Source organism: Hakea prostrata, chromosome 4, assembly GCF_041222555.1.
Source record: "Hakea prostrata isolate BN-2017 chromosome 4, UWA_Hpros_2, whole genome shotgun sequence".
Classification (NCBI taxonomy): domain Eukaryota; kingdom Viridiplantae; phylum Streptophyta; class Magnoliopsida; order Proteales; family Proteaceae; genus Hakea; species Hakea prostrata.
In genome coordinates this window covers 48,695,255-48,714,585 of record NC_142603.1, presented here as the reverse complement: position 1 = coordinate 48,714,585, position 19,331 = coordinate 48,695,255, and the positions used below count along the sequence as shown (strand labels likewise).

The 19,331-nt window shown below is 35.9% G+C and overlaps 1 pseudogene; it reads left to right on the top strand.

The window, feature by feature from the left end:
- The first annotated feature begins 13,270 nt into the window (after positions 1–13,270).
- On the top strand, positions 13,271–13,770 carry LOC149019286 (glutaredoxin-C13 pseudogene; annotated as a pseudogene).
- Positions 13,771–19,331: the final 5,561 nt, after the last annotated feature.

The following is a 19,331-nucleotide window of genomic DNA, read 5'->3' as shown; positions in this document are numbered from 1 at the left end:
CGGTGTTGCATTAATTATTATATAAATAAAAATGAAAATTTTTGGTGAATTCAATGATTCGGTAGATCAATGCAGTCGCTCTACTACAAGGTTCTATACTTTTCTTGGTGCCAACTGTATTTCATGGAGTGCCAAAAAGCAACCTACCGTCTCTCGATCTAGCATTGAGGCCAAATACAGGGCTATGGCCTCAAGTACAACTGAGCTTACTTGGTTGAGTTTTCTCTTACGTTATATTGGTATTTCACAAGCTCATCCTATTGACCTTTTTTTGGACAATTTGAGTGCTCTCCATATAACTGTGAATCCTGTTTTACAGGCTTGAATAGGTTTGAACCAAGCACATTGAGTTAGATAACCACTTTGTACAAGAGAAGGTCGCGTTGGGTCATCTTGTTACTTGGTTTGTCCCTTCTTGTCATCAGCTTGCTTACTTGTTTACCAAGCCTCTCCCAAGGCGTGAGTTTCGTTTTTTATGTACCAAACTTGGTATTGTCCCTCGGCCAAGTTTGCGGGAGGGTATTAGGGAATTATGACCATGATATGTCCTTTATGTATTCCTATAAATACGCTTGTATATCTTGTATTGTAAGTTAATGAAATACAGAGTGTTTTGTATTTTCATATAATAGCGTAGTAGGCCTAGTAGGAGAGTACCTCAACTGTAAAACCTTGATAATTAAGAGAATTCTGCTAAGTATTCGGGAATTTGACATTCAAAGTCACTGCAAATATTTTTATTACCCCACATAAAATCTGAACCATTTGTTTCAGAACTTTTATGTTGCACAAAAAATTTGAAATATAGCAGCTGGCTTTTATCCACTAGGAGGAACAAGTAATTTTATAGATTGGATGTCTTTAATTTGCTTCTTTGACATATTTGGATTTAGTATTCAAACAATATTAATACAACCAAAGAACTATAGTACTAAGGCTCCCTAAGACAACATGCAATAGATGATTCATCACTCTCCTTGTCTTTCCTTTTCCTGTACTCTTTACGCCTTAGACAATCCTTCTTCATATGACCTTCCTCTTTGCAATAGTAACAAGCTATTTTGCGACCAGTAGACTTTGAGTGACCCCTTGACTTGCTAGACCCCTCCGTTCTCCCACTTGATCTTCCTCTACTATGACCATCCCTTACAACTAAAGCACTACTTTCATCTGACTCCTTATCATCGCTATTTTTTTGTCGTATTTTATTCATCAACAATGCAGTAATAACATCGTCAAGTTTCAAAATATCCTTACCAAAAAGTAATGTGGTCACAATATGATTAAATGACTGAGACAATGATGCCAACAAGAGTAACACCTTGTCATCCTCCTTGATCTCTTCATCAATAACCAACAACTCCGTCAAAATCTTGTTGAACTCATCCAGGTGCTTTTCGAAATTTGCTCCCTCTGACAACCAAAGACCATATAATTGTTTCTTTAAAAACAATCGATTTGTCAATGATTTGGACTTGTATCTGCTCTTCAGCTTTGCCTAAACTTCCTCTGGATCCACCAACCCGATGACTTCACGAAGAACATTATCCGCTTGATCCAACTGAAAGGATCATACTATTTGTTAGATCCCTCAACTCTTACCACTCGTTTTCTTTCATCACCTTTGGCCTTTCTGATTTTTTCCTAAGAGCCTTAATAGTCCCTTCTCGTGTAAGGATGTTCTTCACCTGTTGTTTCCATAAGGTAAAATTGTTATGACCATTGAAAATTTTTATGGAGAAATTAGAACTTTTCATCGCCATCTGATTTGGCCCTTCATACCCGTCATCAACCTAAAAGACATGTCCGTTAATCTTCATATAAACGTACAAAATCAATACCAAGGGAGAGAATCTATTCGATCCATCCCTTCCACGGAGTCCGGAATGCCTAAAAACTTTAAGAACACCTAACCCCGTACAGAACACCTTCATACAAAATCCAATAGAAATAACTTGTACGAAACCAATCCGATAACCAACAAAAAAACAAAAGTATTTCTTTTTATCTTTTCTTCTAACCATACCTTTAGTTTTTTCGTTCTCCTTGTTTTAGTCCACGTTCCACCAAGATTTACAAATTTTTTTTTTTTCAATCAATAGTTACTTCCACTACTATTATATTTAAGGGGGAAAAATAAAAAACTTTAAACAAAATAGTACATTGCCTCAAAAAGATGCCGACAATGTTCTTTTTTTATTTTTTGTTGGTCGATTAAAAAACTTATTGATTCTAGCTCTAGAATCATAATCAATCTATCGAAGTCTTCTTTGTTCTCGTTCTCCTGGCGTCTATCCTCTCCTCCCTAGATCTTCGTACAATTTTGACGATGATCCACCAAACCTTATTCTGATACTACCTGTAAAGGGTAGGAATGCACAATTATAATGGAAGAATAATACAAGCAAAACACACAATAAGAATTTAACGTGTTTCAACAAAACTCTGCCTATATCCACCAGAGAAAAAATAAGTTGCACTATATTCAAAAAACTTCACACCACTCTCATAGCTCACAAAGTATTACCATTTACTTTCCCTTTTTTTTTACTTAGGTTATCCTACAAAAATTATTTATAGGAAAACTTAAAACTTAATCCCAATATAATTAAAATTTTAACTTAGTACTAGTAATTGACTCAAACCCTGTTTCAATTAAATACAACTAAAACTATAATTTCGTGGATCCCACAAAATACAAGATGCCCAAACACAACAGTTTTTCCTTGGTATCCAACTTGCAAGTGAGCCACATTGTGATTCTTTTTGTAACCTTACGCTCTAACCAGAAATTGATGCAAACTAAAATAAGCAATCAAGAAAATAAGGAATTATATACCTGGATGGTATGAAATCAAAATGATCTATTTCAGACATTTTCTAATGCAAAATTAATAAATTATTAATTAGTTTATTTGATTGTAAGTCTGAAAATCAAGATGGAGCTCGAAGATCTCCAAATGTAAATGCAATAAATTGATTTATTCAAATCCTTTTAGTTGAAAATGAAGTATAATGTGTGTTTTTTTGGCAAATTATGTGTATACATACAAGTAGAAAATTACCTCTATCTCGTTGTCATTAGTCCATCGGTTGTCAAGCAAAATTAATAGTTTTAAATGTGCTTGGTAATTTTTTTTATTTTGAAATATCAATTCTTGTGCAAAACCGTTTTTACGGGTCTTTATGCTAAGAGATGTTCTTTATTTTTGAATAAACATTTGACAAATTTGTTATGAAAATATTTAACACTTAGACTTGCAGTATGAACAATCTTGTTTTTCAACAATGATGCAGCCATGCAGGACAAAAGAACAAGGTGGAAGGGGTTTACGAGCAGAGATAGGGGTCAGGGTGGTCTTAAGAGATTTTTTGTTTTTTCAGAGAACAAAAGAATAACACCTGACTCTTGTTCTTCTATTCTCTGATAACAAAATAATGCCAAAACTGTTATTTAAGATTGCTGCCAAACACATCCTTAGTAAATTTCTTGTTCTTTTCCTCTTTATTGCAAAAATATAAGTTAGTGACAAGATAAAATTGCAGACAAAATGTACATTACAGAGAACATCAAAATAGAGGTAAAATAATTAAAAGTGAAATCAAAATTGGTCATTTCTTTTGTTGTCTTCGAACATGTTAGTGATTAATCAACTTGGAAGAGCACTTTCAGATTCATGACTTACATTTTGATAGAACATTTCCTAAACTTAGTTATGTATTAGGGAGCTCAATTGGATTTGTGGTAAACTTGTGTGCTATATATTCATTAGGGGGTTTATAGTCTTTTCTCTTATGTTTGGGATATGGTTGTCTTATTGATTTGTATGTGAAGCTATTTAGGTATTTTAGGTGGTTATTATATAATCATCTCATTAGGGCTTAGTGTTTGGTCATACGATTCATTCTTCCCATTCCATCGTGTTCTCTGTTTGAGTGTGGGTTTGAGCTCTGCTGCTCTGGTGAAGTGGTGCCCTATGTTGCTTCTTCTTGGTATGTCCTAGCATGGAAATTTAGAGGTTCTTTGGCTTCTAATGCATTGAAGACATTGTTACTGCTGTTGGTGTTCTTGGTCTGTGCATGAAAGAGAATTTGTTACACTCGGTTACAGGTGTAGTTGTTCTTATACTGTTGTTTCTCTCTTGGTCCATGTTTGATGAGCATGTGTTGTGGGTAGCAATAGGGCTGTAACATTCTCTGATATTTGATAGTACAAAGCTTGATGAGTTGCTTAACTCATCCTTGGATGCAAGGAATGAAAGTTTGCTCGGTTCGCCGGGTTCGCTACCCGGTGAACTGGCGAAATATCGCCAAATTTCCCCCTCAATTCAAAAAATTTCGCCCCCTATTTCGGGGCTATTTTGCTCAATAACTTTGGTAAATTTGATGCTACATCCTAATTTGATGCAAATATGTGGTAAATTTAAATTATTTCCTATAAATATTTCCATTTAAATCTCTTGCGTAGCCACATTTAACATGTTACCTTCTAAGACCTAAATCATTCATACATAATTGGAATGATTAACGGATGATTCTATTTCAAAATTCCTTCACAATTTAAATTGTTTCCAAAAATTATTTCATGTATATACTCTTCCCTAACCACATTTGGCATGTTGACTTTTGAGGACTAAATTGCTAGAATATAGTTGGTAAGATTGCTCATTAATCTTGAAGATTTTGCTATAAAATGTCTTCCTATCTATAAATTATTCTATATAGATTCTCTTCTTAATTATATTTATTACATTAACTTTTGAGTCTTGAATCATCGGGATAGAATTGGTAAGATTGGGATAGAATCGCAAGAGAAATCGTCTAAAAAATGCAAGAAATAACATAAAAATTGCAACAATAATAATAAAATCATATTGATTTTTCGATATATCGCGATATATCGGGAGAAATTCGGCGATATATAGTTCCTTGCTTGGATGTAGGTCTTCGTGACTGAACCAAGTAAAACCCAGTGTGTCTTGTTCTTTATTTTCTTTATTTTCTTTATTCTATTTATTCCGCTGCATATTAGGTATAAATCTCAACACTGAAATTTTGTTCAACGTTTTGAAAACTGTTACTTCACACCTTGAATTTGTGTATGCATTCTCTATATTTCAGCATGAGTTTCCAATCTTATCCCTTCCATGCCTTGCCTTATCATACATCTCTACAAGGTTTACATTTTTTGGAGTTCGATGCTACTCGTAAACATAAATTCAAACTAAATTCTCAGAAAGAATCAATCACTTACTCTACTTTATGTAATAAAAAGTTCACAGTTGATCTGCATTTTTTTCTACTGACAAAGAATAACTCTACAAGATAAACAAACCATATACACAGTCCATTCACTTCTTCTCAATACATTCTTTTCCTCTACTGTGAACTCTCTCCTGTGGCTCTTGCCATGTTGGCGTTATATCCTGTATTGATTTCACTTACTAGAACTTGTGGAAATCACTTTATTTGCAGAGCTTGTGTTTTCTCTTTACTTTAAAATTCTAATTAAATAGTTGAGGATGTAAATTATATAGACCTTGTGGTCGCACTATCAAAATTTTAGAGTTAAGATGTCAGATTATTTTCAACATTTTTCCAGTGTTATTTTTCATTCACTTTAAAACTCTTGACTATGATGGATTATTTTTATCTTTTGGCTGATTTTAATTTATTCCTTTTGAAGAAAAAAAAAAAAGATTTATAATGGTTTGCTCATCTTGCAAAGTTATTATTTGTTGGTACAAAGTTTTTACTGGTTTTTAATCCCTTTTCCAAGACACTTCTTAAATGAATCGAAATAACAAACTACTAACATTATTTAAGCTAAACTTGAATTGGGTTAACTATGCTACATAATTAAAACTTGAACTCTTGGATGGTAGTACTTTTTTCTTTTCTTTTTTTTTTTTTGCCAACCCCGGTTTATAAACCGGTGGTTTGACCCACGTCACACACCTGGCTGTGGTGGTGTGGGCGAGTCTCCGAGTGGGGATTTTTTTTGCATCCACAAGGATTCGATACCGAAACCTTACTTAAGTGAACCAAGGCTCTTACCACTTGGACCAACCCTCGTTGATTAATGGTAATACTTTTTACTCCTCTATATTTTTATCCACTACTTTTCAGTGTATTAAAGGTCACTATAAATTAAAATAAGTCGAAGCTTGGATGTGCAATTTTTTTTGGACAGAAAATAGGCAATTTGTGAGAGGTATTACGACAGGGAGGGAGAAAATATACAAATCAATGAAGGAAGGGGGCTGGGTATTCGTTGATTGCGTGACGTGGATTGGGCATGTAGTTGTAAGCTGGCCTGGTAAATAAAACATGGTTAAGTCTCCCATGAGTTCCTTTGATAGAAAAAATTTGGACAATGAGTTTGGTAGACTAAGAAGTGCGGCTGGTGGGTTCTCAATTCTATCTCGGTTGAGGAGGTTATGAAGAGCTATTAGGTTTTTTTATTAAATATCTATATTAAGTTTCAAAATTAATTTTTTGTATTTATTTTATTTAATTATTTTGTTAATGTGTGGGACCCATGAGGTAAGGGGGTAATGAGGCATCATGAGTAAGGGCCCTTCATGACCTTGGTTATAAGGCTCTTCATGACATTGGTCATGGGTCTTAAAGGTCTTGATTATGGTAATGAGGTGGGCTTATTTGAATGATGGAATTTACTCAAATTCTAACTCTTGACCTTCATTTCTCATTTTAACTTCATGACCATTCATGGCCATTACCATGAGTGGGGGTTAAGGTCTTTGAATGGATTAAATCCAATTTATTCCAAAGAAATGAATATGAGAGTTACTTCTCCAAGTAATGGGGAGGTTAGGTCAAGGTGGTTTATTCTCATTAGTGGAGGAGGGACAAGCCATTGATTCTTCATTAGTGAAGAATTGATTATCCAATTCATTGCCTTAAGAATCCTAAGGGGTGTAAGGTGAGGTTTGGGCCAAACCCACACCGCGGGGGAGAGACACCCCACACGCAAAGGACAAGAACCGAAGCAGGGGCCAGCGGCCGAAGGGCGAAGAACACCCCAGGGAGGGCAGGAGGGGGGGGAAGAACCCGGAGAGGGGCACAAACCAAGCGACCAGGGACCAACCCAGACGGGGGGGGCACCAGCCCCGGGGCAAGAACCCAAGGCCAGGGGGGGGACAACCCCCAAGAGGAAGAGGAAGACCAAGGCAGCGGAGGGGGCAACAAGCGGAACAACACCGAGGGGAGGAGACCGGAGGAGACAAACAACGGAGCCGCAACAAACAAAGGCAACCCGGGCAAGGAGAAAACACGCACCAGAAAACAAGAAGGCACAAAGGAAAGAGAGGCAAGGACAAAGAAGGGGGCAACCCGGGGAGGAAAGGGCAGCCAAAGGGGGAGCGGCCAGCCGGAAAACAAGGAGGGCAAGGGGGGACAGAGGACAAACAAAACAAGAAAAGAAAGACAACCAAGAAGCAGAAAGAGAGAGAGCGGAAAAGAGAAGAGGCAAAGAAAGGGAACACGAAGAACCAAAGCGGGGGAACGAGAAAGGCGAAGAAGGGGAGGAAACCCCCGGAGAAGAGAAACGGAAGACGCGCCAAGGGGGCAAGAGGGGCGAAGCAAGGGGAAGCCGGAGAACAAAGGCGGCCAGCGGAAAAAGCGGGGGGGAGGGGGGAGCCGGGGGGCCCCCAGGCCGGGGGCCCGGGGCGGGCCGCCCCAAGGGGGCCGGGGTGGGGCCCGGGTCGCCCCCCGCCCAACTGGTAGGGTCCGCCCTCGGCCGCGGCCCGAAGAAAGAAATTAACTTTGTAATACAAATTATGCAAGTGTGAGGAGTGTCTCAACTACACACCACATGCAAGGAAATGTTGGGTTTATATAGGCCCAAACCTCACCTTACACCCCTTAGGATTCTTAAGGCAATGAATTGGAAATCAATTCTCCACTAATGAAGAATCAATGGCTTGTCCCTCCTCCACTAATGAGAATAAACCACCTTGACCTAACATGCCCATTACTTGGAGAAGTAACTCTCATATTCACTTCTTTGGAATAAATTGGATTTAATCCATTCAAAGACCTTAACCCCCACTCATGGTAATGGCCATGAATGGTCATGAAGTTGAAATGAGAAATGAAGGTCAAGAGTTAGAATTTGAGTAAATTCCATCATTCAAATAAGCCCACCTCATCATAATGATCAAGACCTTTAAGACCCATGACCAATGTCATGAAGAGCCTTATAACCAAGGTCATGAAGGGCCTCCCTTACTCATTACCCCCTTATCTCATGGGTCCCACACACTAACAAAATAATTAAATAAAAGAAATGCAAAAAACTAATTTTGAAACTTAATATAGATTTTTAATAAAAAACCTAACAAGAGCTAGCAGTGGATGGTGGTGGGTGGGTGGGCATAGTATTAACTTTTGGAATGATCATTGAATTATTAGACCCTTTACCTCAACGTAAAACTACGTTCAGCATTAAATTTTTCATTACATTCTTTTCAAACAACTTATTACAGATGTTATGTTATATGAGAAAGAGTCATACTTACAGAATGTAAAACATGAATCATATTCAACAGAGATGCACTCCTTGTGTTTAGAATTAGTGTTTGATTAGATTCATTTGCTTCCATTACCTTTATGTGATATGCAGGATATGTGTAATTGGCGCCTAATGCCAAGTGGAGACTTCTCTATGAAGACTGAATGGAATGAAATTAGGAAAAAGTCCAAAAGGTGGGTTGCTACCTTTTGGTTTGGGCATCTTATATATTGTCATCACGTCATGCTTTTTTGGGTTGGAGCCTTGGAGGCTTATGCAGGGACTTATGAGTATTCAGTGCAAGACAACATGGCCTAGTTCAATCCAAATGGTATTAAACAGGGATATACTAGTTCTTCCTAAGTTGAAATTCTAATATATGATTGTGAATATTCGAGTGTTCCTTTATATTTTTATACTTGAAGTTGAGGAAATTTTTCTCATGGTGCGCAGATTATGCATGTTTTTCTTTACAAAAATGACATTTGAATGAAAAAAATTCTATTATGCCTAACAGTAACCAAAAGTTCATTGCTTATCATATTTATGTTATATTTAATTTAAGGATAATAATTGTCGTCCCCTGTATTGTAGTTAAATTACAATAATATTCCCTATTATTTGATGTTGCTAATGAACCTTGTACTCTATTTGCTTTTGCCATCTTGACATTAAGAGCCTTTTTGTTAACTAATGATGTGGCAGTTTTCCATTTTTAAGAAACCAAAATAACCCTAAGTGGTGATTAGTATTGACTTTAACCTTTAGTTAAATTACTTTTTTTAGGTAACATGTTTATCCGAATTACTACTTCCTCTTACTCTTGGAGTTGAATTCTGCCATGATTCTAACCACCGGTCACATTGTTGAGAAAGAAAAAAAAAAATTAGAGGGGTTACCCCTCATGACTTTCAAACTCGCGATTCTTTATCCCACTCTAGTACTTTTCATTGCGCCTAGTGCTTCCCGGCGAGCTATAAAGTGCAATTCACTGCTAAACCTAAAGCGTTAAGTCAAATCTAGGGCATTAAGGCATCACAATTTTCCTTAGAAACGCTTCTTACCTCGGCTGCCTCTCTTGCTTTGGAACTATGGGATGATCGTGTTGAAAACAATTTGTTTTAGGGGTGGTTTCCGACAAGGAGGCCGGGTGATTTCCTCCCATGTCTCAGTGCTTCTACATAACTTTACATCCATTTAGTTTAATTACAAGTAAATTAAAACATTAAGGGTGTTTATAGGCAATATCATGATGAATGAAATTAAACATAAACACTGAATTTGTGTTGAAATTAAATCATCTCAATATTGTGCACAATAGTTAGTTGTTAATAGAGGCCTCAACCTGATCATGCTTAAAGTGCTACAACTACTCCTTTTTTTTTTTGGACATCCATTATTATCTACTAATGATGTTTTTTGTTAGAAATTTAATTGGAAGAGATTGTTGTAGGCTATATGGTGTGTCAACCTCCATGTCATTGTAATCCCCCTTAATGGGGCTTCAACTGTAACTTCTGTTTGCTTCTGTTTAATGAATTTTAGTTTTTATGTTAAAAGAAAGAGAGAGAAAAAATGTTGGGTCAAACAATGGTTGAAATGTCAAGATAAAAGGAGAATAGTATAACTTTCAAGATACATGAAAATAGAGGTCCCCACAAGGTGTTATAAAAGATGAAATTCGATCAATTGAACGGATCTAGCTTAACTAAAATTGATTAATTAAACTTTTTATTGGTTTAATACTGATTTTACTATTTAGGAATTCCTAAGAATTTGAAACTCAAAATAGGAAAAAGAAACAATGAAATTCATTAATAACTTTTCTTTTACCCTTCTCAATATAGAGGCTCTATGTCAAATGAGGATACTTGGTGAAGTTGCATATAGTATTATGTTACTAGTACGAAGGGCATTTCTCAGAAAACAATTAAGATCAAAGCCCCTAGAGCATAGTTAGCTAAAAACTGCATTTGAGTAGATGACAGATGAGTTACAAAATTGGCTATAGAAAAGGTGGCTAATTCTGATTTAGAGTGATACATGTTTTAAAAAACTTAAAAAAAGGGACTAGAATTCAAATTGGAATAAAATAAAGAAAAAAAAAAAAAATCAAAGCAAGGAACCCAAGGGATTTACACAAAGTTCATGAAAGATAATCTTTGACTGAGTAAGACATGCATCATGAACTCTTACTAGACATCGCTGCTCCTCATTTCTCCGAGGCCATTGACATCACCTTCTCCATCATCTTAATTTCAAACTTAAGCTTGGAATGTAATTGAGCTTCAGAAGATGTTGAAAGAATAGAGAAATGTTTACATTATGGATTTTTGATAGAAGGTGAGAGATTCAGAGAATAATACCAGAAAGGCTAAAGCTAGAGGAGATGATGTCCTTCTGACTTCATCATCAGGTTTGGATACTTCAGATTGGATTTTAGACTTTTGGTGTTCGTTTCACATGTGTTCAATCAGGGATCAATTTGCTACATATCATGCGTGTGAGGGTGGTACTGTCAAGATGACAAATAATGCGATGGGATTGTGCGAACTTTAACAGGGGTTAAACATGTGTCAGATCTAAGGAAGAATATGATTTCATTGAGTACTTTGGATTCTAAAAGTTTTAGATGGTCATCTGAATGTGGAGTTCTCAAGATTTTAAGAGGATCCAAGATTGTGATGTGGGAAAGATGGTTAGTTAGTTGTACAGACTTGCAGTGAGTGTTGAAATAGGTAGAGCACTAGTTGACACTCAGACAAAGGGTTAAGGTAGGCATAATTTGCTGGTTGTTCAGGCACCGAACAAAGGCAAATCTGGAAAGAAGCGGATGACTTTCGCTTTAGATTTGGTGAGTGGTGATGATCTCTCGAAGACGGCAGTGATGAGAGGTTGAGCCATGTCACGTCATACAATAGCGATAATCTGTACGAGACACTCTAGGTTGGGGGGGGGTAATGGGCCATGATGGTTTAGTGATGGCAGTCAGAATTGCATCCCTGAAGGGGATGTGGGCCATGCTGGTAATGTGTGGCGGATACACAGAGATGAGTGATTGCAAAGAGACATCATCAACGATTTTCTTCAAAATGGTTTGCAGAATTCAAGCCAAGGTAGAGATTGTTGGGTTTGGGTGTCTAGTATTATGTGGGTCCATGTAATATAGTTTTAGTTGTATTTGTAATTAAAATAAGATTTGGGTCAATTATTAATACTATATTAAAATTGTAATTATATTAGGGTTTGGTTTTTAGATTTTCCTATAAATAATCTCTGCGAAATAACCAAGGTAAAAAAAATGGCAAGTAAATGGTAGCCCTTTGTGAGATGTGAGAGTGGTGTGAAGTTTCCTAGAAATAGTGGAACTTTTTTTCCTCTCTAGTGGATGTAGATAGGGTTTTTTGAACCACGTTAAATTCCTCTTATGTATTTTGTTTGTGTTATTTTTCATTTGTGATTGTGCATCCATATCCCTAATAAGAAGAAATTTAAATTTTATATTTGAGGGGTTCATTTGGTAAAAAACAAAATGCTTCCATTTAGGAGATTAGAATTCAAATCTTCGAGGGTTAAAGGTGAAGCCCTACCATATATTTAAATTATATGTAACAGTTGCCCTCCTGAGGAGTAGTCTAATCTATGTATCTCCTAACCCTTAATATGCATGTAGATCGAAAACAAAGTAAGAAAGTTAGCATCTTACCCTTTCCACTTAGTAAAGGAATTTTATTAAATAAAAATGAGATCATGCATCATGTCTATTTCTAATCTCTGAAGGGAACAAGTAGATCATATCATCTCTATGCTTTGAGAACAAACAACCTAAGGTCTTCAAATTACCATTCCCAGGAGGTAAAACCTAAGATAATTTTTCTAATCTCTCAAGGGAATGAATAGATCATATCATCTCTATGGTTCGAGAAGAAACTACCTGACAAAAGGTTCCAAAAGTTTTGAAAAAAAAAAAGAAGCTGGGAAAAGTAAGGTTGCTTTTGTTTTTTTTTTTTTTTTCTTTTATAATTTTTTTATTATTGTGTTGGTTACACTACTTAGTTTTTCCCAACAATACATGCTTAATGACAAAAAAAGCAATGGTCAAGGGGAATCGTCTGGAGTGCCACCAACAATTCTACGAAATGGATGAAATAGAGAATCACAGACCTCTAAGTGCTCTAATTTTCTTCCTCTTGCAACACATATGGAGGATTTAAAAATGGGCGAGAGATACCATATTCGGTCTTCTTCCTTGTCTTCGTCTTGGTCTCATAATTGATCCTGATTCTACATTTCCCATTTCCAGTTTTAATCTTTGAAGAATCGCACATTTCCCTGATAGAAGATGATAGAATATATTGTGCATTAGATGGTCAAGTGAGGAACCCCACGCTGTGAGACCATAGAACCTGGAATCTTGTCATCCCTCTCCATTATCGTTGGACTTGGAACAACAAAATATTCCATTTCATTTCAGTGGTTTCTAGAAGTGTAGACTAATTTAGTGTCCTTCTTATGACTGGACTCTAATGCAAGTTGGGCTGTTGGGGGTTTCCACCTTACATTATTTCTCTGGGAGCTAAAACTTAAAAAGAACTTTTTCTATGTAATCTTCAAGGCATATATATGTCCCTTAAAGCACATTCTTATTCTCCCTTGAACGCTCAAGTAGTAGTCTCACTCCTTTCCTCTCCATCGCTATAAATATAGTTCTTCATTCTCTTCCAACTCAAGCTCGAAACTTCCCATAGAGTTCTCTAGCTTCCCAGGTTTTCATTCCAAGCTTTAAGTTTGAGAAATCAAATTTCTGCTAGAGTACTTCAAACAGAGATGGAGAAGGTGATGAGATTGGCATCAGAGAAGGGAGTGGTGATGTTTAGTAAGAGCTCATGTTGCATGTGTTACTCAGTCAAGATTCTTTTCAATGAACTTTGTGTGAATCCCATGGTTCATGAGCTCGACTCATGACCCTGAAGGAAGCGACATGGAGAGGGCGCTCAAGAGAATGGGTTGCAATACGGGTGTTCCGGCGATCTTCATCAATGGTAGGTTGATGGGTTCCACGAATGAAGTTATGTCTCTTCACCTTAGTGGTAGGCTTGTTCCATTGATCAGCCCATATCAAATCATGGCATAACATTGAAGGATTCAACCTAAAAAGAATTGTTGAATCATTTTTTTTCTTCCATGTTCGTATACTTTGAGAATATTAAAGAAGATTGTAAATTCTGACCCAATTGAACGGTGTTGCATTAATTATTATTATATAAAAAAATAAAAATGAAAAAATTTGGCAAATTCAATGAGTCAGTAGATCAATGCAGCTGCCTAAGATTAATAGCGTAGTAGGCCTAGTAGGAGAGTCCCCCAACTGCAAAACCTTGTAATTAAGAGAATTCTACTAAGTACTCGGGAATTCGACATTCAAAGTCACTGCAAATATTTTTATTACCGCGCCTAGAATCTGAACCATTTGTTTCAGAACTTTTATGTTGCACAAAAAATTTGAAATATAGCAGCTGGCTTTTATCCACTAGGAGGAACGGGTAATTTTATAGATTGGATGTCTTTAATTTGCTTCTTTGACATATTTGGATTTAGTATTCAGACAATGTTAATACAACTAAAGAACTAAAATACTAAATACGTATTAGCTTTGGCCTTTCTGGTATTATTCTCTGAATCTCTCACCTTCTATCAAAAATCCATAATGTAAACATTTCTCTATTATTTCAACATCTTCTGAAGCTCAATCACATTCCTTTGAAATTACGATGATGGAGAAGGTGATGCCATTGGCCTTGGAGAAAGGAGCATCGATGTATAGTTAGAGGTCATGATGCATGTCTTGCTCAGTCAAGATTATCTTTCATGAACTTTATGTAAATCCCTTGAGTTCCATGCTTTGATTTTTTTTTTTTTCCTTAGTTTTATTTCAATTTGAATTTTAAGTCATTTTTTAAGTTTTTTAAAACATGTATCACTCTAAATCAGAATTAGGCAATTAGCCACCTTTTCTATACCAATTTATGTGACTCATCCGTCACTCATCCATCATCTACTCAAATGCAGTTTTTAGCTAAATATGCCTCTAGGAACTTTGATCCTGTTGTGGGAAATAAGGTCCCGATTCCCCCCCCTTGGGAGAGATGCACCCCCCCCTCGGGAGAGATGCACCTCCCTCGGGTTGATGCATCTCTTCCCTCATAAAGGGTCCCGAGTGCCTCACTCGGGACAAATACACCTCTCTTGGTTATCTGATTTCTTCCTTGAAGAAGGTTCCGAGGGCCTCATTCGGGAGAGACACCTCCCATGTGGGATGGCTCACCTCATCCCTGAAGAAGGTCCCGAGGGCCTCATTCGAGAGAGACACCTCCCTCTTGGGCAGGTTCATTTATTCGTCGGAGAAGTACCACACTCTAGAAAAATATCCAACTCTAGCATTTCTCAGAAGACTCTCTTGACTAAGTCAAGAAGAGTTAGTTACGCATAAACACTCAGGCCATATCTATTCCGAGAATTGGGAGGTGACGGCATAACCGGCCGTTACGGGTGCGACAAAGAAGGAGCCGTTATTCCACCTCCACTCACTCCTCAACTATCGATCCGGAATCTAAGGAATCGCCGCCTCCAGGTAACTTCTATATAAACCTACCTCCAACATGGAGAAAAAAAAACGATAACTTTCATCTGAGTACTTACTCATTACGTTCTTGAGAACTCTCTCAAGAACCATTATTATTACCTAAGCTGATTTGAGCGTCGGAGGCGGTTCCCCGGCCAAAACTAGGCCCGACCGTTCTTGCTTTCTTTGTGTGTGCAGGCATCACAGTTATTCCAACTTGGTTGGAGAGCTCTTAAGGTGGTCATCTCAATATCCGGCTCTCGAAGAAGTTCTATACGCAACAGATCTTAATTGTTTTCTGAGAAATACCATTCACACTAGTAATATAATACTCTATCCAACTTCATCCAAGTATCCCTCATTTGACATATATAGAGCCTCTATATTGAAAAGGGTAAAAGAAAAGTTATTGATGAATTTCATTGTTTCGTTTTCCTATTTTGAGTTTCAAATTCGTAGGAATTTCTAAATAGTAAAATCAGTATTAAACCAATAAAAAGTTTCATTAATCAATTTTGGTTAAGCTAGATCGATCTTTTCAATTGATCGAATTTCATCTTTTATAACACCTTGTGCGGACCTCTATTTTCATGTATTTTGAAAGTTATACTATTCTCCTTTTATCTTCACATTTCAACGATCGTTTGACACACCATATAGCCTATAACAATCTCTTCTAATTAAATTTCTAACAAAAAGCATCATTAGTAGATAATAATGGATGTAAAATAAAACGGGGGTAGTCGTAGCACTTTTAAGCATGATCAGTTTGAGGCGTCTATTAATCTTCTTGATGTAAACAACTAACTATTGTGCACAATGTTAAGATGATTTAATTTCAACACAAATTAAGTGTCTATGTTTAATTTAATTCGTCATGCTATTGCCTATAAAGACCCTTAATGTTTTAATTTACTTGTCATTAAACTAAATGGACGTAAAGTTTTTACATTTTTTGGTAAGATTGGATGTAAAGTTATGTAGAAGCACTAAGACATGGGAGTAAATCACCCACCACTGGCCCGGAAACCACCCCTACAACAAATTGTTTTTAACACGATCATCCCATAATTCCAAAGCAAAGAGAGGCGGCCGAGGTAAGAAGCGTTTCTAAAGAAAACTGCGATGCATTGATGCCCTAGATTTTACTTTACGCTTTAGGTTTAGCCAGTGAATTGCACTTTATAGTTTCGCCGGTGAATTGCACTCTTGCAATGAAAAGCATATATATTGGGATCTCGAAGCACTCCAGATCGAAGTGGTTAGGAAATGGAACTGTTAGGAAGACAAAGTCTCCTCTTTACATAAAAGTTTTTTTCTCTCAAACAAATTGATTTTGACCGTTGGTTAGAATTATCCAGGTTGTCAAGAATCCAACGTCCAACTAGAGCTAATAGGAAGATGCTAGTAATAGAGCCGATAAAAATCTGAGAAAATCATGAGAGATAATTATTTTTACCTATCATAATTACTGAGGTAGAATATCATGGCCAATTCAGAAGTACTCAAAGATTAGGATTTTCCTTCTTTATTTTCTATATATTTTGTAGAATATTTTATTTTTTATTATATTTTATTTATTTTCCTAATTAATTTTCTCTGTCTTCCCACTATCTATTTCTTTTACTTTATTATTTTCTTAATAAAATATATGTATATTCTTTTTCTCTTTCTTCTCTCCTTTTTTTTTCCACATTTAAACTCAAAATATTTTTTTCCTTCTTTTTCTCCACTTATTCCCTCTCCATTCCAAACGATTTTCTTTTTATTATTATTTTTTCTCTATTATTTCTATCTCCAAGTTTTCTACTTTTTTATTCTTTGATTCAATTTTTCATAATTATTATTCTTATTTATTTTTATTTTTTTAAGAAGTAGCTAATAATATTAATAAAAGAATAGACTATACATGAGATTACAAATGGTAATAAGTTCTGTCAGAGGCTCACTATAAACAAGCTCAGCCAACCTAGGCGGAAGAAGTTCTTATTATTATTATTTCTTTCATTATTTATAAATCCGTCACCATCTTCTATGAATATACCCTCCCCTCTTAGACCTAGGTTTACACCTTCTAATCTCTTTAGCTTGTTTAGGTTGTCTCTAATTCTTTGATTTGTAGGGTTCTAGTTTTTAGATTGAATGATTAGGTCCAATTTTTCTATGTAATGCAATGAATATTCAAGTTATTTAGTTTATTTTATACAAGTGTATTTTCATTCCTTTGATCAATAAAATTTCAATTTCAATTTCAATTTCGAGTTCAAGTTTCAAGTTTCAATTTTGAAGATGATTCGTTTTTTTCTGGGTCTAGCAATTGCAGATTTGGATCATTCTAGATCTTGATTGAGATTCGAATCAAACATTCAAGGTTCTTTTCTTTTTCCCTTTTTTTTTGTGGTTATTCAAGATTCAATAATGCAAGTAAGTAACATTCATCAGTAATCTTTTCTCCCACCTCCACATTCTCATTTCTATCTACTCACTCCATATTCTTAACTTATTATTTACTTTTCAGTATTTATTTATTGTTTTCCTATCCCTTGGGTATTTGATCAAAAATATCTACCGTCGTACCTCTCTTTGGTTTAGGTTTCCTTTTTTTCATTTATTGTTTTGTTATTTGTTTGGTTATTTATTTTTTTTAATGTCCGTCCCCCAATCGGTGGATTGTAAATTACGGCAAATGGTCTATGGTCAAAGTCATCTTAATTATACTCCCTTCCCTCCATCCAAAGCTCATAGATCACTTCCCTTTTATTTGATTATTTATTTATTCTTTGTATATTTTATTCATATTTTTTTATTTATGTATTTTTTATTTATTTATTAGATGATGAATGGTTAGGTCATGTTTATTTTATTTTTATTCTCCATTCGATTACATTAGATGTATATGTTAGGACCGTTCATTTAGATTTGTTAATTTAGTTTAGTTAATTAATTGAAAATTTTTAATCATTGCACTCTTGCATTAACATTAAGATATTACTTTTAATTCACAACATCTACTTCACCATCAAAGTGAAATTCTAGGTGCCCATCTCCAAGGAAAAAACCCGAATTGTTAGTGTTGGCAGCGGAATTGAAGCATAAAAATCGTCGTCTGTTGTCCCAACTTCCACTACAAAACCACCATAGATTTACAATGGTTATCCTTCTTTTAATTTCTACCCAACGACTATAGCTAGCTAGCACTTGTACCAGAACTATTGCTGGGATTCGAATGATGTCTTACCACAATGGAAACATGTGGTTGCCAGCTTCACCACTGTTTACGCTGCCCTAGCCATTACCAATGGCCACTAGAGCTTTGCTTCTAAGTTCGGAGCCAAAGCAAGTGATTGAAACAATGCTCTGTAGTGAATTAGGAGTTTTTGTGGAGGTAAGGTCAGCGTAGATGCAGAGGTTCCAGGAGAGAAACACCAATGTTCACTTGTACAATTTGGGACATGCAAGCCGCGTTGGTGGAGATACAAGAGCACAACACATGCAGCACCAAAGCAGGTTGAGATAATACTACATCACTCTTCAGAATCATCAAATAAATTTGTCATTAGGGTTAGATAATGTCGCCCCACCATTGCCTTCACGGGTACCTGGAGTTCTCACTGGCCAAGTTATATGGGCTCAGGTCACGGTGCCTCTAATATCCTTTGTGCATGACCGGTGGAGGGGGTTGGTTTATGAACATTTAAATAATTGTCAGTGAACATGTTCAATTAGAGAGAGAAAATAGAAATTTAGCTCATGTATAATCTCTAGGAATACTTTTCCTATTCATGCATGATGCATGTATTTTTTGTTTAACCTTATCATGTTGTTCTTCTCATAAAGAAAAATATAGGCATTTTAACTTAAAAGAGTTATACTAATCTTCTCCTTATGAAACTATTATTTATTGTGCACAATGTTAAGATGATTTATTTTCAACACCAATTAAATGTTTGTGTTCACTTCATTCATAGTAATGTTGCTTATAAGTACCTGCAATATTTTCATTTATCAATCATTTGAGTAAATGACTGCAAAGCTACCTAATAGCACCTTGAGACATGGGAGCAAATCAGTAAAAAAGGTAAAAGATGTAATAATATTGATGAATTTATGTTGATATGTTGTTAATTTTGTATCATAGTTTAACCAATTAAGTTAGGCTATAGTAATGCTTCT